The sequence below is a fragment of the Salmo salar genome, chromosome 24 (genome assembly GCF_965601325.2).
Source record: "Salmo salar chromosome 24, fSalSal1, whole genome shotgun sequence".
NCBI classification, from domain to species: domain Eukaryota; kingdom Metazoa; phylum Chordata; class Actinopteri; order Salmoniformes; family Salmonidae; genus Salmo; species Salmo salar.
The window spans coordinates 14,456,665-14,474,493 of NC_138314.1; the positions used below are offsets into that span (position 1 = coordinate 14,456,665).

Below are 17,829 nucleotides of genomic sequence, written 5' to 3' on the forward strand. Positions count from 1 at the left end.
CCTCCATGACCACAAATTCATCAACAACAGAGTAGGGCTGGCTAATAAATCCTTAGTTTTGGGCTTATGCTCAGGTAAAACAATTTGGCTAATCTATACTTCCATATTTCCAAGTCCTATTCTTGAAGATCAAAGGGTATAATATTTATTGGAATGACTGAAATTCTGATAGACTTTGGTTTTTAATGTAAAGATATAATTGAATCGTATTATTATATTTAGTAGAAAGCGATGGGTTACAAGAAGCCTACATAACCAACCCATAAAGTAAAACGTAACATCCCATATATGACCAGCTATGAACATTTTAACATTGATTTATCCTGCAATAGATGTCGCTGGTGACATTAATATATTCATTATAGTTTTATCTAAAGAGGAAAACTTTTTTTATGTTTCACTATTTTTATTTTTATGAAATTCACTGAGGATGGTCCTCCCCTTCCTCCCCTGAGGAGCCTCCACTGTACAGTTTAGAGATGTATTTACACTACAGGGAATAGGAGAGGCTTTCATGGAATTGTGGGAGAAATCATGAAGAGGAAGATATATAGACCATAGATGTTAAAGTAAATGTTTATGCTGTTTCTTGATATCATAGTTTTACCATTTATCCCAGTACTGTATGTGTACAAAATAGTTAATTTAGTCATGATATTTGATGATGTTGATTATCAATGCCATTGCAGCTCTTCCAAAATATTAGTATTAAAGTAGTTTATTTTTGCTGCAGTTCACTGTGACTTATAAATAAGTCTAATTTGAAACCCATACCCTGGTATCAGAGATGTAAACATTGCTTACCATGAGGCTGAGTTTGCAAAAATAAAAAAATATCAAGAAGGAATAGAAATGATGAATTCTGCCAGAGGTGTCAATACACATTTATTGCATCATGCATTTTCCATCTCTCACTTATTATTTGCTGATACAGCATCTCATGAGACCAAAACACTGCCCTTCATTTTCAAGTCCCCTCAGGAATATTTAGCTACAGTATACATACATACTGTATAATATATATATATATATATATATATATATATATATATATATGTATATATATATATATATATATATATATATATATATATACATACACATACTGTGTATATACAATTGAAGTCGGAAGTTTACATACACTCAGGTTGGAGTCATTAAAACTCGTTTTTCAACCACTCCACACATTTCTTGTTAACAAACTATAGTTTTGGCAAGTCGGTTAGGACATCTACTTTGTGCATGACACAAGTAATTTTTCCAACAATTGTTTACAGACAGATTATTTCACTTATAATTCACTGTATCACAATTCCAGTGGGTCAGAAGTTTACATACACTAAGTTGACTGTGCCCTTAAACAGCTGGGAAAATTCCAGAAAATGATGTCATAGCTTTAGAAGCTTCTGATAGGCGAATTGACATCATTTGAGTCAATTGGAGGTGTACCTGTGGATGTATTTCAAAGCCTACCTTCAAACTCAGTGCCTCTTTGCTTGACATCATGGGAAAATCAAAAGAAATCAGCCAAGACCTCAGAAAAAAAAATTATAGACCTCCACAAGTCAGGTTCATACTTGGGAGCAATTTACAAATGCCTGAAGGTACCACGTTCATCTGTACAAATAATAATACATAACTATAAACACCATGGGACCACACAGCCATCATACCGCTCAGAAAGGAGACGTGTTCTGTCTCCTAGACAAAGAAATTATTCATGGTGCCAGCAGTGCTTTCACAAAACATAATGATTCTGTATGCCGGAAGAGCTAATGCTATTAAAGGAGGAACAGGAACACTGAGATATGAGCATTTCTTAATCTTTAGTATTGTTATGGCCATCCCTTCCTGATGCCCAAATGGTATGGAGGATACATATGATGACATATCCCACCGGGCACACTACATCATTTTAAAGTGGATAATTGGGTAATATTTGGTTGAGATGTTGATCAATGAGATTACAACCATATTCACAGACTGAAAAAAAAAATGCCAAAAGTTAGTTGAATTTACAATGTGTTATCACTATGCTTTCATCCATCTAAAAGCACAACCACATTCGAATGGAAAAACAAGAAAGAAGCCACTGCTCCAAAACCGCCATAAAAAAAGCCAGACTACGGTTTGCAACTGCACATGGGGACAAAGATCGTACTTTTTGGAGAAATGTCCTCTGGTCTGATGAAACAAAAATAGAACTGTTTGGACATAATGACCATCGTTATGTTTGGAGAAACAAGGGAGAGGCTTGCAAGCAGAAGAACACCATCCCAACTGTGAAGCACTGGGGTGGCAGCATCATGTTGTGGGGGTGCTTTGCTGCAGGAGGGACTGGTGCACTTCACAAAATAGATGGCATCATGAGGTAGGAACATTTTGTGGATATATTGAAGGACCATCTCAAGACATCAGTCAGGAAGTTAAAGCTTGGTCGCAAATGGGTCTTCCAAATGGACAATGACCCCAAGCATACTTCCAAAGTTGTGGCAAAATGGCTTAAGGACAACAAAGTCAAGGCATTGGAGTGGCCATCACAACGCCCTGACCTCAATCCCATAGAAAATTTGTGGGCAGAACTGAAAAAGTGTGTGCGAGCAAGGAGACCTAGAAACCTGACTCAGTTACACCAGCTCTGTCAGGAGGAATGGGCCAAAATTCACCCAACTTATTGTGGGAAGATTGTAGAAGGCTACCCGAAATGTTTGACCCAAGTTAAACAATTTAAAGGCAATGCTACCAAATACTAATTGAGTGTATGTAAACTTCTGACCCAGTGGGAATGTGATGAAAGAAATAAAAGCTGAAATAAATAATTCTCTCTACTATTATTCTGACATTTCACCTTCTTAAAATAAAGTGGTGATCCTAACTGACCTAAGACAGTGAATTTTTACTTGGATTAAATGTCAGTAATTTTGGAAAACTGAGTTTAAATGTATTTGGCTAAGGTGTATGTAAACTTCCGACTTCAACTGTATATATATCTAGGGGTCAGGGTGACATTACACTTGATGGTGTCTTCTTGAAAGTATTTGTAAAGTGTTTTTATCTCAACTCATCTGTGAGTGATCGCACCACAGCACTTCTCCTGGGATATTCAAATGAACTCAACCAACCCAAGCTTCTTTTATTTTTACATGTATTTAACAAAAGAAAGTTGTAATAATTAGTTTTCTGAAAGGCCATCTACTGTATCCACACAGGCTCTGGTTCATCCTTGGCATATGGTCATAATCTCGCTTCTGTTTGATGGGGAATTAACTTAATTAAAACTCCAGAAACATCAACACAAAGTAGAAGAACGGGAGAGGGTGATTGATTGCTCAACTCAGTTGGGTCCTCTCCTGCTCAAAAGATAAGATACACTCTTGCCTCTTCACTTTCCGGGTTTATTGTTCTGCCAGATAGTTTCAGGTACTTAAGTGTAGACAAAGGAACCCACACAGGACATGGACATCATTTCAGCTAAACCTAGAGTATGGCAAAGTTACATCATTTGTACACAATTTTTTTAACTCGAAAATGCAATTTGGAGAACAGCAAAAACAAGCAAATTTGACTCCAGCCATCATCAACTTGTTGCTGTAGCTTCATTCACCTGAGTCAATAGGGGACTTAACATTCTATAAACACACCCAGTCAGCACTCGGGAGGCCGGCGTCCCTCCAGAGTCCCTCCAGAGTAGGGCACCCGCAATAGGTTGCTTTGTCAAGTGGCAGCCGTGCTCCTGTCGTTTTCCTACACAGCCTACCCACCCCTCACCCGTCCTTCTCCCTGCCGGCGACACTACAGCTGCAAGTCAGGGTCAAGCCAGTGGTGTGCCTACTCCCTTTCGACACTTAATTTTATACATTGTTAGGGTGGAGCCAGCCAGCCATACAAACAGCCTTACCTTCCACTCCCCAGTGGTGGAAAAAGTACCCAATTGTCATACTTGAGTAAAAGTAAAGATACATAGAATGTAGTTAAGTGTAAAAGTAAATGTAATTGCTAAAATATTCTTAAATATCAAAAGTAAATAATTTCACATTCCTTGGATTTAAGCAAACCAGACAGCACGATTTTCTTGTTTTTTAATATACTTAAGTATCAAAAGTAAATCATTTCACATTCCTTAGATTAACAGACAGCACAATTTTATTGTTTTATTATTTTACAGATAGCCAGGGACACACTCCAACACTCAGACATAATTTACAAATGAAGCATCTGTGTTTAATGAGTCTGCCAGATCAGAGGCAGTAAGGATGACCAGGGATGTTTTCTTGATAAGCGTGTGAATTGGAAACATTTTCTGTCCTGCTAAGCATTCGAAATGTAACAAGTACTTTTGGAGTAAAAAGTACATTATTTACTTTAGGAATTTAGTGGAATAAAAGTAAAAGTTGTAAAAAAATATCACTAGTAAAGTAAAGTACAGATACCCCAGAAAACTACTTAAGATGTACTTTAAAGTATTTTACCTTAAGTACTTTACACCATTGCCTCTCCCAGGTGTCTGCATCATCCTAGCCCTTTAATCCCGCTAAACTGTATTGCCCTTTAATGGGGATTGGAATGATTTTAGCCTATTTAAAATGGTACTGCCATACCCTGGGATACGCAATTGACACAGCTGCCCTTAATTAAGACTGCCTTATTTTCTACAGGTGAACATATTGGAGTGAGGTTGTGTCTTGAAACTTCCGCCACTTCTGTAGTTAAAAAACAGACAAAGATCGGTACATTACTGAACCTGGGTAATGCTAAAGCTTTTAAGTAAAACACTCACTGCTTTGAAGTGGTGTGTTTAGATGCTGTGGCTAGTTTGTGGCCACTGTGCCTCAAACAACAATTGTTTGTTCTTCTTACAACTAAATGCTCCTTTTATGCCTGGGAGACAAACTCTCTGCTAAATAAAGAACCATGCTCACAAGGATCTAAATGGAACCTGTATGGTGCTATAGATGGGTTGGTTGTTTAGCAAGAAAACATATGTGTGCGCAACTATGGGGCAAAACAGATGGGGTGGGCTTAGATTGTTGACCACATCTAAACTATATTTCATCTCCAATGTTTATTGAAAACATAAATACATTTGCACAATGAGTACTTGTTGTCTCTCAAATACATAATTACAGATGTTGGTTACCTAGCTAGCAATTTCTTTTGCCATATTGGAATTGACATGAAATCAGTCAAAACACCTGAAAACAAGACATGGTATCAAGAACAAGATGAAACTAGCTGAAACGAGTCACTTACATTTTCCCACATGGCAGTTTATTGGCCATCCAGAATCACAACAACTCACAGACTTCTGCCCCATTGAAGCGTGCACATCGTTTTCGTGACTGTGTCAGCTAACCCATCTATAAAGAACCCTTTCCTAAGGTTCTATAAATAACCTTAAAAAAATATTCTATATAGCACCAAAACAGGGTTCTGCTATGGTTGCAACGTTTTGGGGGGCTATAGAGAACCCTTTTTATGGTTCTTTATAGAACCTTCACATCTGAAATGTTCTTTATATATACTTTCGAAGAACCATAGAGGGGTTTTCATTCCGGTCAGCCATTTGATATTGTTGATTATTGCATCAGTGAAAAATTACCGCAAGGCCAGTCTTTCACGAAACACAATCATTAGCCATAGCCATATATAATATGTAATGTCATAACACAAAACATTAGATAAACTGGAAAGACACTCTCACTCACAGTTGCACAAAATGAGCTGTGTGCAAACCACGCCCCCAAATGTTCAAACGAGCCACCTCCCCTAAATTTGAATCGTCACAAAAAAAAAGCAAAGAACTCTTTTGTGAACTGTAAAGAACCATTGAAGAGCTCAATGGTTCCACATAGAACCATCTCCCTTCCCAAAGAAACCTTGATGAGCCATCATTTTTTTTTGTGTGTAACTACAGTTCATGCTGACCACAGAATGAACTAGTGTTATATCTCTATGATGTTGACAGAGCCATCACCATGCAGTAGATACTGGGAGGTATGTACAAAATCATTATATCCGAAGAGGAGAGGGCATCTCTCTCTAGTGGTGTTTGCTTTACTTTCCTCCTTATCCTCACATCTATAGCAAAGAGAGAGTCACCTTGAAAAGGTCAGCCGTGTCTTTATGAGCCAACATTAAGCCTCAGCCATCTGTGGTCAGCAGCCATACCAGCTCCATCCGCGGCTAGCTAAAATCACCCTCATGCCCACGTCCACCAGGCAGCGAATGACAAAGCGGCTGACCATATGTGGGCCCACTGAAACAAATAGACCATTTAAAAAAAAAATTGGACTGATTTGAGCCACTACATGAGGGAATTTGACTATTAGGCTACTGCATCACAGTCTGAAGGCAGACATGAAGAGTCATGGGAGAAGATGGAGATAGATGATGAGAAATATATACATTTGTGTGAGAGATCAGTACAACAGGAGACCTGGCCTGTGTCGTATATCGACTACAAATATACTGTATCTCTCATGTGGATTTCTTCCTATCCTTTCTGCTCCTCCTCTGGCTCATCGCCCCATTACATGAATGATTAATTCTCAGAGAACATAGTTCTTTAACTGGGAAGACGTAGGAGGAAAGATCTGTTTTTCATCAATAGGAACAGTGCAAAGGTAACAATGGGTTGACCATTTCATATTGATCAAGTATTTGTCTTTTTCAAGACATACATTATTTAGAGGGCCTGAATCAATCTGCTGGGGCTTAATGGACTGAGAGGTATTTACTCTAGGCTTCGTTACAGTAGGTTTTATCTCACTACCTCACCACTAGTCATAGGAGGGAGGACACAGAAGAGGGAGGACACAGAGGAGGGAGGACACAGAGGAGGGAGGACACAGAGGAGGGAGGACACAGAGGAGGGAAGACACAGAGGAGAATAGGAACAACAGGGATATATCATATAGGAACTATTTTAATGCTCCATTCATTCAATGGTTTGAGTTTACAAGGTGGCTATCCTAGTTGTATAAGTTAATATTGAAGTAAATAAGTATAAATAGATTGAGAGTTTATTTTTATAACGTTATATTTGTGTTTTCTCATCAGAAATGATTGCTTTAGGGTACCTTCATGTGTATGTTAAATATTACTGTTCTCAGATCTTTAATTCGTAGATTTTAGATGTGTATGAAAACATGTTTTTTTTTTGTTGCTAAACGCTATACAGGCCAATCCATTGTTTAGCTAGAAAGGAATGTTTGTATCCTGTATATTTGACTGTGATATGTGGTTGTCTTACCTAGCTATCTTAAGAGTAATACATTTACTGTAAGTTGCTCTAGATAAGAGCATCAGCTAAGTGATTAAACTACTAAAATGTGAAATGTAAATGTTTTACATATAGATCACATACTACTGTATTGAATTATTTAAAAAATAACATTTTGTGTCTGTGCGCACAGATAATTGGACTGGGTTTATATTGTTTTATAAGGTATAGTGCTGACCCAGAAATCTGCCACTAAATGCTTAAACAGGTCACGTTTTGAAAAGCAAAATTATTCCTAACAACAGCCCATCCAGCTTATTTTCAAGTATTTGAAATCCCTGAATGACTTTTGGAGATTGACAAGGTTATGTGGGTTTCAATACATATTGTAGCGCTCGACAGCCAGACAGAGAGTTTTCCTATTCAGGGCCACAGGGAGTAGCAATTAGGCAGAACTTGTCAGCGCACTTATTATCTACATGAGCCATAAACTTCATTATAGGCCTCTTTCAAGTGTGACTGCTCTTGCACCTATCTTTAAACACACATTGACGAGGCAATTAAGATCCTTTAAGACATATTGTTCATTTCATAACCCTCTGTTTTCAGAGCCTGTTATGCAAAAAGAAAAGTGAAGCTAATTAACCATCCAACTCTGTCTGAAGTCGCCATACTTACTTAAATAAACTTTGAAATGCACAGACTTGAAATTGGATCATCCTTCTCATTATAGAAAACATGTTTTTAATTTGTTAGTTTAATTGGAGGGTGTTTGATGGTGTTAGATGTGTTTGACAAGATGGAAATTATTTTGACAGCTAATCTACTGTAACAAAAAAAACCCACTTAAGTAGTGAGGAATGCACTGGTATGTCAAACAAACTCACTACAATTAAGGGGACTGCCGATGAGAAAGCAGGGGATTCAATTGCTTTGCATGTTTTGACAGTAGAGTTGAAAGCGCTACATCACATCACTGAGACATCCTGATTTGAACTATACATTTTGGGTATGAGAGAGAGAGAGAGAGAGAGAGACCTTCAGTTCATTCTGCTTGAAACATCACTCATCTCATTGGACATCCCATTGGGAGGGGCGGGATAGACTTTGCATTGCAACACATTATGATGCTGCTGCCTGGTATTCTAGTCATTCTTAACAGCTTAGAGACAATGGTCCGACTAGTTCTGAATGTGTTAACTATGGTGTTGCACGCATGTAACATGGATGCTGACAAAAACACCAGTTGAGGGTGTAGGCCCAATGATATGTGCTCAAACCAAGGTTTACCACTCATTATTTATTAGTATGGCCTGTTATAGAGGAAATGTTAAGTATTCTACTATTCAAGCTAAAGCTTTGAGGGAAAGATGTTATGCTATCATGCCTTTTTTGTTCTTCATATCCACATACTGAATCAATTGATGTATTTGGGATTTGCATGGAGGCGTGATTACATCAGTGGTGTGAATGCTATAGATGTCCACACTACACGGTGGGGGTTCTCAAATCGAATTCATCTTTGATGTCACACTGTACATCACAACAACTTACAAAAAACAGATGTGAGGAATATTTCTTTCACTTTATAAAGCCAAACAGCTTCATGGGAGAATATATCACTTTGTGGTCAGGATTTCCTGCTATGTCTTTGAAATGGGCAAATCAGATATTACATTAAAAGGAAGAGAGCTCTCCTGGGTACAGAGACTAGAAGCCAGTGAGAAACATTTCAATTAAGAACAGAGACAGAGACAAATTCCTAAGACACAACTCCCCCCCCCACACACACACACACACACACACACACACACACACACACACACACACACACACACACACACACACACACACACACACACACACACACACACACACACACACACCTCAAGTGGTAAAACAAGCCCACAAATGCAAGTACTGTATGTCTTTCTTATTTTTCATTGTGAATATTTTCATTCTGTGTTGTAGTGTTAATCTCTGTAAGGGCTCCGGTGGTAAAACTGTTAAAGGAATTCACCTGGCTTTGTTTAAAAGGGATAAGATATCCCAATCCCTTTAATCCTCCCTCATCCATTGGTTGCTTCACTCTAACTTGACACAAAATTGATCCCAGAATTGCAGCTCCGTGGCAGAAATGGAAATGAGGACCTTTAGGGCAGTCAGTGTGTCTTCCTCCCAACTATGGGTCACGAGACACTGGTGGCTGGTCCCCTTGTGTCATGTGATAGAGCAGGGTTATTGCATTCAATTCCCAGGACCACCCATACGTAAAAATGTATGCTTGCATAAGTCGCTTTGGATAAAAGCATCTGCTAAATGGCATATACTATTATACTATAAGTAGTATATAGAAGTAAAACTGAGTTAAAGCTAATTTATTTGACAGGTCACAAGAATATTCAAAAGATTGTAGGCATTGTAGACTGTATATCACAAGACAAAAACGGTTTAAGAGCCGCGGTCTTTGAGAAGCTTGACTATTACCAGAACTTTGATTATGCTAATTGGATACATTTACAGTATGTAAGAGTGGGGAGAGGTGAATATATTTTTGAATGTATCAAGTGCTATAACTCAGAAATGTAAATTATGTGTTTTGTGTGATTGTCAATGGGAGAAAACCATTAGCTAACCTAAGGTATAGATTTTCATAACCGTATGGCTGATGGCAAACCTCCCTGTATATACACATACAGTGCCTTTGGAAAGTATTCAGACCCCTTCTTTTTCCCCATTTTGTTATGTTACAGCCTTATTCTAAAATTGATCAAAGTGTTTTTTCCCCCTAATCAATCTACACACAATACCCCATAATGACAATTTATATAAAAGTTTTTTGAAATATCACTTTTACATAAGTATTTAGACCCTTTACTCAGTACTTTGTTGAAGCACCTTTGGCAGCGATTACAGCATAGAGTCTTCTTGGGTATGGCTTGTATTTGGGGAGTTTCTCCAATTCTTCTCTGCAGATCCTCTCATGCTCTGTCAGGTTGGATGGGGAGCGTTGCTGCACAGCTATTTTCAAGTCTCTCCGGAGATGTTCGATCGGGTTCAAGTCCGGGCTCTGGCTGGTCCACTCAAGGACATTCAAAGACTTGTCACGAAGCCACTCCTGAGTTGTCTTGGCTGTGTGTTTAGGGTCGTTGTCCTGTTGGAAGGTGAACCTTCGCCCCAGTCTGCGGTCCTGAGCGCTCTGTAGCAGGTTTTCATCAAGGATCTCTCTGTACTTTGCTCCGTTCATCTTTCCCTCGATCCTGACTAGTAACCCAGTCCCTGCAGCTGAAAAACATCCCAAAAGCATGATGCTGCCACCACCATGCTTCACCGTAGGGATGGTGCCAGATTTCCTCCATGCGTGACGCTTGGCATTCAGGTCAAAGAGTTCAATCTTGGTTTCATCAGACCAGAGAATCTTGTTTCTAATGGTCTGAGTGTCTTTAGGTGCCTTTTGGCAAACTTCAAGGGGGCTGTCATGTGCCTTTTACTGAGGAGTGGCTTCCATCTTGCCACTCTACCATAAAGGCCTGATTGGTTGAGTGCGGCGTAGATGGTTGTACTTCTGGAAGATTCTCCCATCTCCACAGAGGAACACTAGAGCTCTGTCAGAATGACCATCGGGTTCTTGTTCACCTCCCTGACCAAGGCCCTTCTCCCCCGATTGCTCAGTTTGGCCCGGGAGGCCAGCTCTAGGAAGAGTCTTGGTGGTTCCGAACTTCTTCCATTTATGAATGATGGAGGCCACTGTTTTCTTGCGGGCCTTCAATGCTGTAGAAATATTTTGGTACCCTTCCCCAGATCTGTGCCTTGACACAAATCCTGTCTCAAAGCTCTACGGACAATTCCTTAGATCACATGGCTTGGTTTTTGCTCTGACATGAACTGTCAACTGTGGGACCTTATAAAGACAGGTGTGTGCCTTTCCAAATCATGTCCAATCAATTGAATTTACCACAGGTGGACTCTAATCCAGTTGTAAAAACATCTCAAGGATGATCAATGGAAACAGGAGGCATCTGAGCTCAATTTCAAGTCTCATGGCAAAGGGTCTGAATACTTATGTAAATAAGGTATTTTTTATTTGATTTTTATTACATAAAAAAAAAAAATTAAATACCTGTTTTCACTTTGTCATTATGGGGTATTGTGTGTAGATTGCTGAGGATTTAAAAAAATATTTAATCAATTTTAGTATAAGGCTGTAACGTAACAAAATGTGGAAAAAGTCAAGGGGTCTGAATACTTTTTGAAGGCACTGTACATCTATATATGATTACCAATCTCAAAAGGTGTACAATTTGCAGAACAAGGGCATTTGACAATACATTTAGAGTTGACTGTCTGTGAAATAGTTATGGAAAATGTATGTTTTTCGTTTGGCAAATGCCCTCCAATCCCCACAGTTTTCTGAATAACAGACATACATAACATGGAGTTTATAGTAACCAGAGGTCCGCTGGGGTCATGCCAGGGTCCATTGTCCTTAGCTTAGTCAACCATGCTTACAATATGACCAATAAATATTGGAGCTTAACTCTGTGACCCTCCAGGAAGCTCCTACTGTCACTGGAAGGAACCGACTCGGCACAGTAGTTACACCCCATTGCATTTTTTTACTCAAATACTTTACTCAACTCATAAGTTGAACTCAAAATCAATGAAAAGTCATTATTAGTTATGTTTGTGGTACTGACTCAAAACTAAATGTCACATCAACAAAAGAAATTCAACATAACCTTGCAAGCCAGCATAATGTGACTTGCAGGTAGGGTTTTCCAAGTTTTCCAGAAATCCCGGTTGGAAGATTCCTGGAAATCGGGGAATTTTGGATAAAGTTACCAGAATTTTGCAACCCAACTTGCAGGCCTGTTGTGGCCTTTAAACCATGAGTTTCAGGCCACTGAAGGTGGGTAATGTAATGAACATGAGGCGAGACAGAGAGCCGGTTTCAAGCGCAGGGCGCAGCAGGTGTTTATTGCAAAGGACCACAGGAGGAGGCAGGTAGCTGGGTCCAGGGGCAGGCAGAAGGTCATACACAGGGGGTCCAAAAGGGCAACAGTACAGGCAGGTAAAAGGCTAGTAACGTAGTCCGGGAGATCAGGCAATAGGTAGATAACAGGAAATCCAATAGGCTAAAGAACAGGCAGGGAATAGGCAAAAGGCATCATTAGTGAGGCAGGCAAAATACACAGGAGGAGTAAATCACGGGAAACCCAGCACTCTGAAAGACGTGTCACAAAATAAAAAAATACCTCACAGTGATGGGGTGCAAAGAACTGAACTAAATAATGTGTGATAATGACATACAGGTGTGTGAACAGGTGACTAGAATTCAGGTGATTGGGATCTGGAGAGTGAGCTGCGTTCAGGGGATCTAGGTGTTTGAGAGTGTGAGCTGGAAAGTGAGCTGCATTCAGGGGATCTACGTGTTTGAGGGTGTGAGTTGGAAGCAGATGTTACAGGTTAAGCTAGGCCTCAAATTAAGGCCTTATGTTTTGTCATAAAGAGTTTAATTAGAATTATATTATTTGTGTTAGTGGACAATTTTCCAAGCGGTCTGTCAAATCAGACAGCTACAAAGCAAGATGAGGCAGAAAATGAATTCAGCAGGACTTCAGGAAACCTTCTGATGATCTCCGACTAAGTCCCATTGCTGGGAGTTCCAACCTTGTCTCCTCTCCTTGTCTCCTTTTCTTTCCTTGTCTCCTTACTTCATGACTTCTGGTAGATTAGAGGGATTAGATGCAGACTCTGCGTAGCAGTGTTCAGCAGAAGCTAGGATATGCATATAATTAATACCTGTGGATAGAAAACACCCTAAAGTTTCTAAAACTGTTTGAATGGTGTCTGTGAGTATAACAGAACTCATATGGCAGTCAAAACCCCGAGACCGATTGAACCAGGAAGTGGAATTCTGAATTGTGGACTCAACTTCACGTCGTCGCCTATTATTAACACCGTGAGATATCGTTTATTGAGCACTTCCTATTGCTTCCACAAGATGTCGCCAGTCTTTACAAAGTGTTTTGAGCCTTCTACTGTCGAAACTCAGTGAATGAGATGCGTTGGAAATTGGTCACAGCGGGAGGGCCATCACCATTATGACGCCGGCGGCCCTGTCTACCCCCACCTTTGGAAACGTTTTGAAACACATTGAAATCGTCCCCCTCGAGTCTTATTGGCTCTCTTGTTGAAACAGGCCCTGAAGATTTATGTTATACAACGTTTGACATGTTTGAACGAACCTAAATAAGAAAAAAATGCATTTTGTTGACAGAGTAGCCCCGTGCACGTCGGAACTTTTGGTGCAGCCTTCAGAACGCGCTAACAACAACAAGCTAATGGAACATAAAGGATTAACTTTTTCGACCGAAAATACATCTGTTGTGGACCTGGGATTCCTGGAAGTGCTTTCTGATGAAGACAACTAAAGGTAAGGGATTATTGACAATATTATACAACATTAGATGTGATATGCGATTGTTCCAAGATGGCGCCGAGCTGTATTTACTAGCTCATTTTCTGAGTATCGCATCCCCTTTTATCGCTAAGTGTGATTACCTAGTAAAGTTATTTTTAAATCTGGTATGACAGGTGCCTTCAAGAGATATTCATCTATAAATCTTAGAATGACAATATTACATTTTAAACATGTTTTCGAATAGTAATTCAGTAAATTGTAGCACTGTTTCATCGGATGCTTTTGACGGGAAAATAGTTAGTCAATGTCAGACGCCGATGTAAAATGCTGTTTTCATATATAAATATGAACTTTATTGAACAAAAGAATGCATGCATTGTGTAACATGATGTCCTAGGTGTGTCATCTGATGAAGTTTGTAAAAGGTTAGTGCTGCATTTAACTGTTTTTTGGTTATTTGTGATGCATGTGTTGGTCGGAAAATGGCTATGTTGCTGCTTTTTACGATGGACTCCTCTAACATAATCTAATGATTTGCTTTTCCTGTAAAACCTTTTTGAAATCGGACGACGTGGGTCGATTCAGGAGAGGTGTATCTATAAAACGAAAAAAATTGATTATAATTTTTTTTTTCTTCAAATTATTACATTTTGTTATGCTAATGGCGATATGATTTTTCGCTGGATTTTGATCCCGCTGACGGGATGAGACGCTGAAGAGGAATTATATAGACCTTAGATTCTCCAATATGTTGGGTTAGTAGCGAAACTGTGTAATGGTGCTGTTTCCAATTCTGTTTACTGCTGTTAATAATTTCTATGGTTTTTACAGTTGATGTTTCCTACATCCCTCTAGGGCTTAGCTCACCCAAATGGTCCTGTGCCAATTAACTAACGCCACACAGCGGCAATTATATTAGCAATTAAATTACCTCTACATCAAAGTAAACAGTCTCCTATGTTCGGTGATGCCTCTTAATGATCTCTCTCCTGCGTTTAAAGAGGAATTTATGCAAATCAGACTTCACTATATATTCCTATGAAACCATAGTAAGATACTTAAAGATGTTTGTTTCCTAATCTATTTAGAGGTGAAAAGGTAATGTGTGTATGATACTTCTGTGTTGGTCACCAACTTGCCCTGATGCATGGCTGTTGACTCCTATGATGCCATATGAATCAACAACCATATATCAGGGCAAGACTCCAATTTCACTTAATATATTTGAGATAATTGTTGTTTTACTGTGGTAGTGAGAAGTTTGATTACTGCTTATAGAAAACACTTTTTAACGTGACTTGACAGGCCAGATGATTCACATACAGATCAATTATTGTCTATTTGAAGAGATCACCCGCAAGCTGTGCTGGCGATGCTCTCTCAACATGGCATAAATGTGTTTTCCACGCAGCCCTGGTGCAATCATCACATCATCATTATGCCTTTTGTGTCCAGGGAAAAAAAGGCATTTGGTCTGATTTGTTTAGCTAATGCCCTGGCTGAGACCTCCGAAGATACTAGAGAGTGGCAGCAGCGTCATAAGACATCCTGGAACAGACGTGACATACATGAGAAGCCTGCGGTCTGCTCCTTCCTCTGCCTGGTACTGGCCTGCTGCACACCACCTGTTCTCTCTCTGATTGACTAACACTCACTCTATCTCTTACGCTGCAAAGGTCACGTTATCACTGATGATTTTGTGTGTTTTAAAAAAGGAACTGACCTGACTCCTCAGACTCCATGTTCTGTGATGTCTGTTAGCTATTTATTTCCCAAACCTACCCTGTCATAGAGGATTTGTCTGGTCTGATCTGATTAGGCTTTTTCAATGTCATTTAGGCTGATTACAAGAATAGACAGAAAGGACAATCTTAGATAAACGCACTGTTAAAACCGTACGTCCCAAATGGACGCATATACCGACACAACACAAACACAAACGCACACTCACAGACACACTTTTTTACACTGATCCTTTGCTGCTGCTACTCTGTTCCTTATTTTACTCTTATTATTATCTATACTGATGCCTAATCACTTTACCCTGCCTTCATGTACAGTACATATCTACCTCAAATATCTCATACCTCTGCGCATTGATCTGGTACGTGTCCTCCCTGCATACATTCTTGTGTATTTAATTGTATTCCTCTTGTGTTACTCTTTTATTTTTAAACTCTGCATCATCGGGAAGGGCTTGTGAGCAAACATTTCACAGTAAAGTCCACACCATTTGTAATAGGTGCATGTGACAAATAGAACTGGATTTGATTTGATACACCCACTTTGACACACTTGATTCTCCCATAAGTAAACAAGCATTACCTGTGCAGATCCATCTCTGCAATCACCCAACGCTATCCTACACAGTTTAAAAAGAACACATTGAAAATGTCGTGACTGTAATAGAGGCCTAGCTAGGAGTTTCTTGCTGAAGCTGATAGGCACTACAGAGGGTTATGATTAATGTACAGACTAGTGTGCACATTGACTGAGAATGGAGGTGATTGAAGTGATTGTGTTAGCTGTGTTGTTGGCTAGCTCCTGACGAGTGAACACATTTTCTATTCCAGGCAAAATTGCAACTCATTAGCTCACTGTTATGGATGTATCCAAATAAATGTCACTTGAAAACAGCTTAAACAAATGCAAATGCAGCTACTATGCTGTTATTCTGGCTGCACTTTTTGACGTGACTGTAAGTTAGCCATAGTTGGCTAGCTAGCAAGCAAAAGATATGAACGTTGCCAGCCAGTTTGTCAATGGAACATTTATAACAAACGACTGGGTCGCGTCCATAGATACAGAGCAAAAAGAACGAACTACTGGCTCGCATCTCTGGCAAGCGAAGCGATAGAACGAACAACCAGCCGGCTTGGGTAGCAAACCTAGATTTGTGTCGGGACTATATCTTGTGGAAGGATGAAATAATATGAATAAATTCATCAAAATAAAGTCTTTCATGAAAATATGTCAATTATTATTTGAATATGTTGGTAATAGTGTAATTCCACTGCATGTTCATCAGTTAAGTGCTTGTGCTTTAGTAGAGGCAGGATTGAAGATGATCCTGTGTTTGTTTGATTAGGTCTTTGTTATTTGAAACCTAACCGTTGATCAGTAAAACAATAAGTCATCTATTAGTGAATGCAATGTCATCCACAGACACACAATGAATGCAAGTAGTTTGTATGTTGTCGCCATGAAGGTGCTTACGTGTCAAGTAATGGTAATAGCGCAGATTGATTTATTAGTCCAGTCCATTTATTAGTCACTCCACACTTCACTGCTGTTTAATCTAAGAGAGGGTTTACAACCAATCTGGGTCATTATGGAGGTAGATTGAGTCAAAGGCAACCATTGAGGGTGTGAGATGGAGGAGGGCAAAGGCCTTCACAGCTAGGGTATGGATCAGAAAACAAATGTAGTAATGTTATGCCTTTATTAACATTCAATTAAACACTCACCCACATAAACACGCTTGAGTGGTACTGTACAGTACATGCAAATGATGGTAACAGTGACTTGATTAATATTTGATGTATTTCATTTCCATGAACATGGCACACCGTACCATATGGCTTGGGGGCTTAGCGGCTCCAACATCTTTCCTCAATGAATTTCACAGACCGGCAAGAAGTTATTTGGTTTATTTGAATACTTGATTTGACTTCTCCTTTTGTTAGCACTCAGCACAGCATGCTCTATTTGTATAGTGCTTGTAATACAATCGCTCAAATACCTCTGCGTTATGTGCGGTGAAGTACAAGAAGTTCCAACATAAGCTGTCACAAACTGCGAGGGAAAAGATGGAGGAGTATATGCTCTGCATAGCAGCAGTCTTTTTGGGGTCATACACTTAACAAAGGGATGTTTTCCAATGCAAGCATTGTTTTTAGTGTCAGTGGAAGGCCCAAGTCAATGCAATGGGTTTCATTTATGCAGCCCTGTCCAACAAAAAGGGTGGAGAACAAACTTTTTCCACAATGTATCTTGACTAGGGATCCATCAATCAATGGAATCTGAGCAATGACATTTCTCCTACTGACTCAATTCCCTCTGCTCTGCCTCATGCCCACACTCACTCAGTGCACCAACATGTGTCATTGCATGCAGTTTGGTATGAAACCCTCTTATGTTTCACATAAAGTAGGAGCACAGTGGAATCCATGCTAACACAAAA

General features: G+C 39.4%; 1 protein-coding gene across 3 annotated transcripts in view; it reads left to right on the forward strand.

Annotated features, from left to right (window-relative positions):
• The window catches only part of LOC106585080 (polypeptide N-acetylgalactosaminyltransferase 9), a 91,808-nt gene that overhangs the window by 51,595 nt on the left and 22,384 nt on the right, over positions 1 to 17,829 (forward strand). The window lies entirely within an intron of this gene.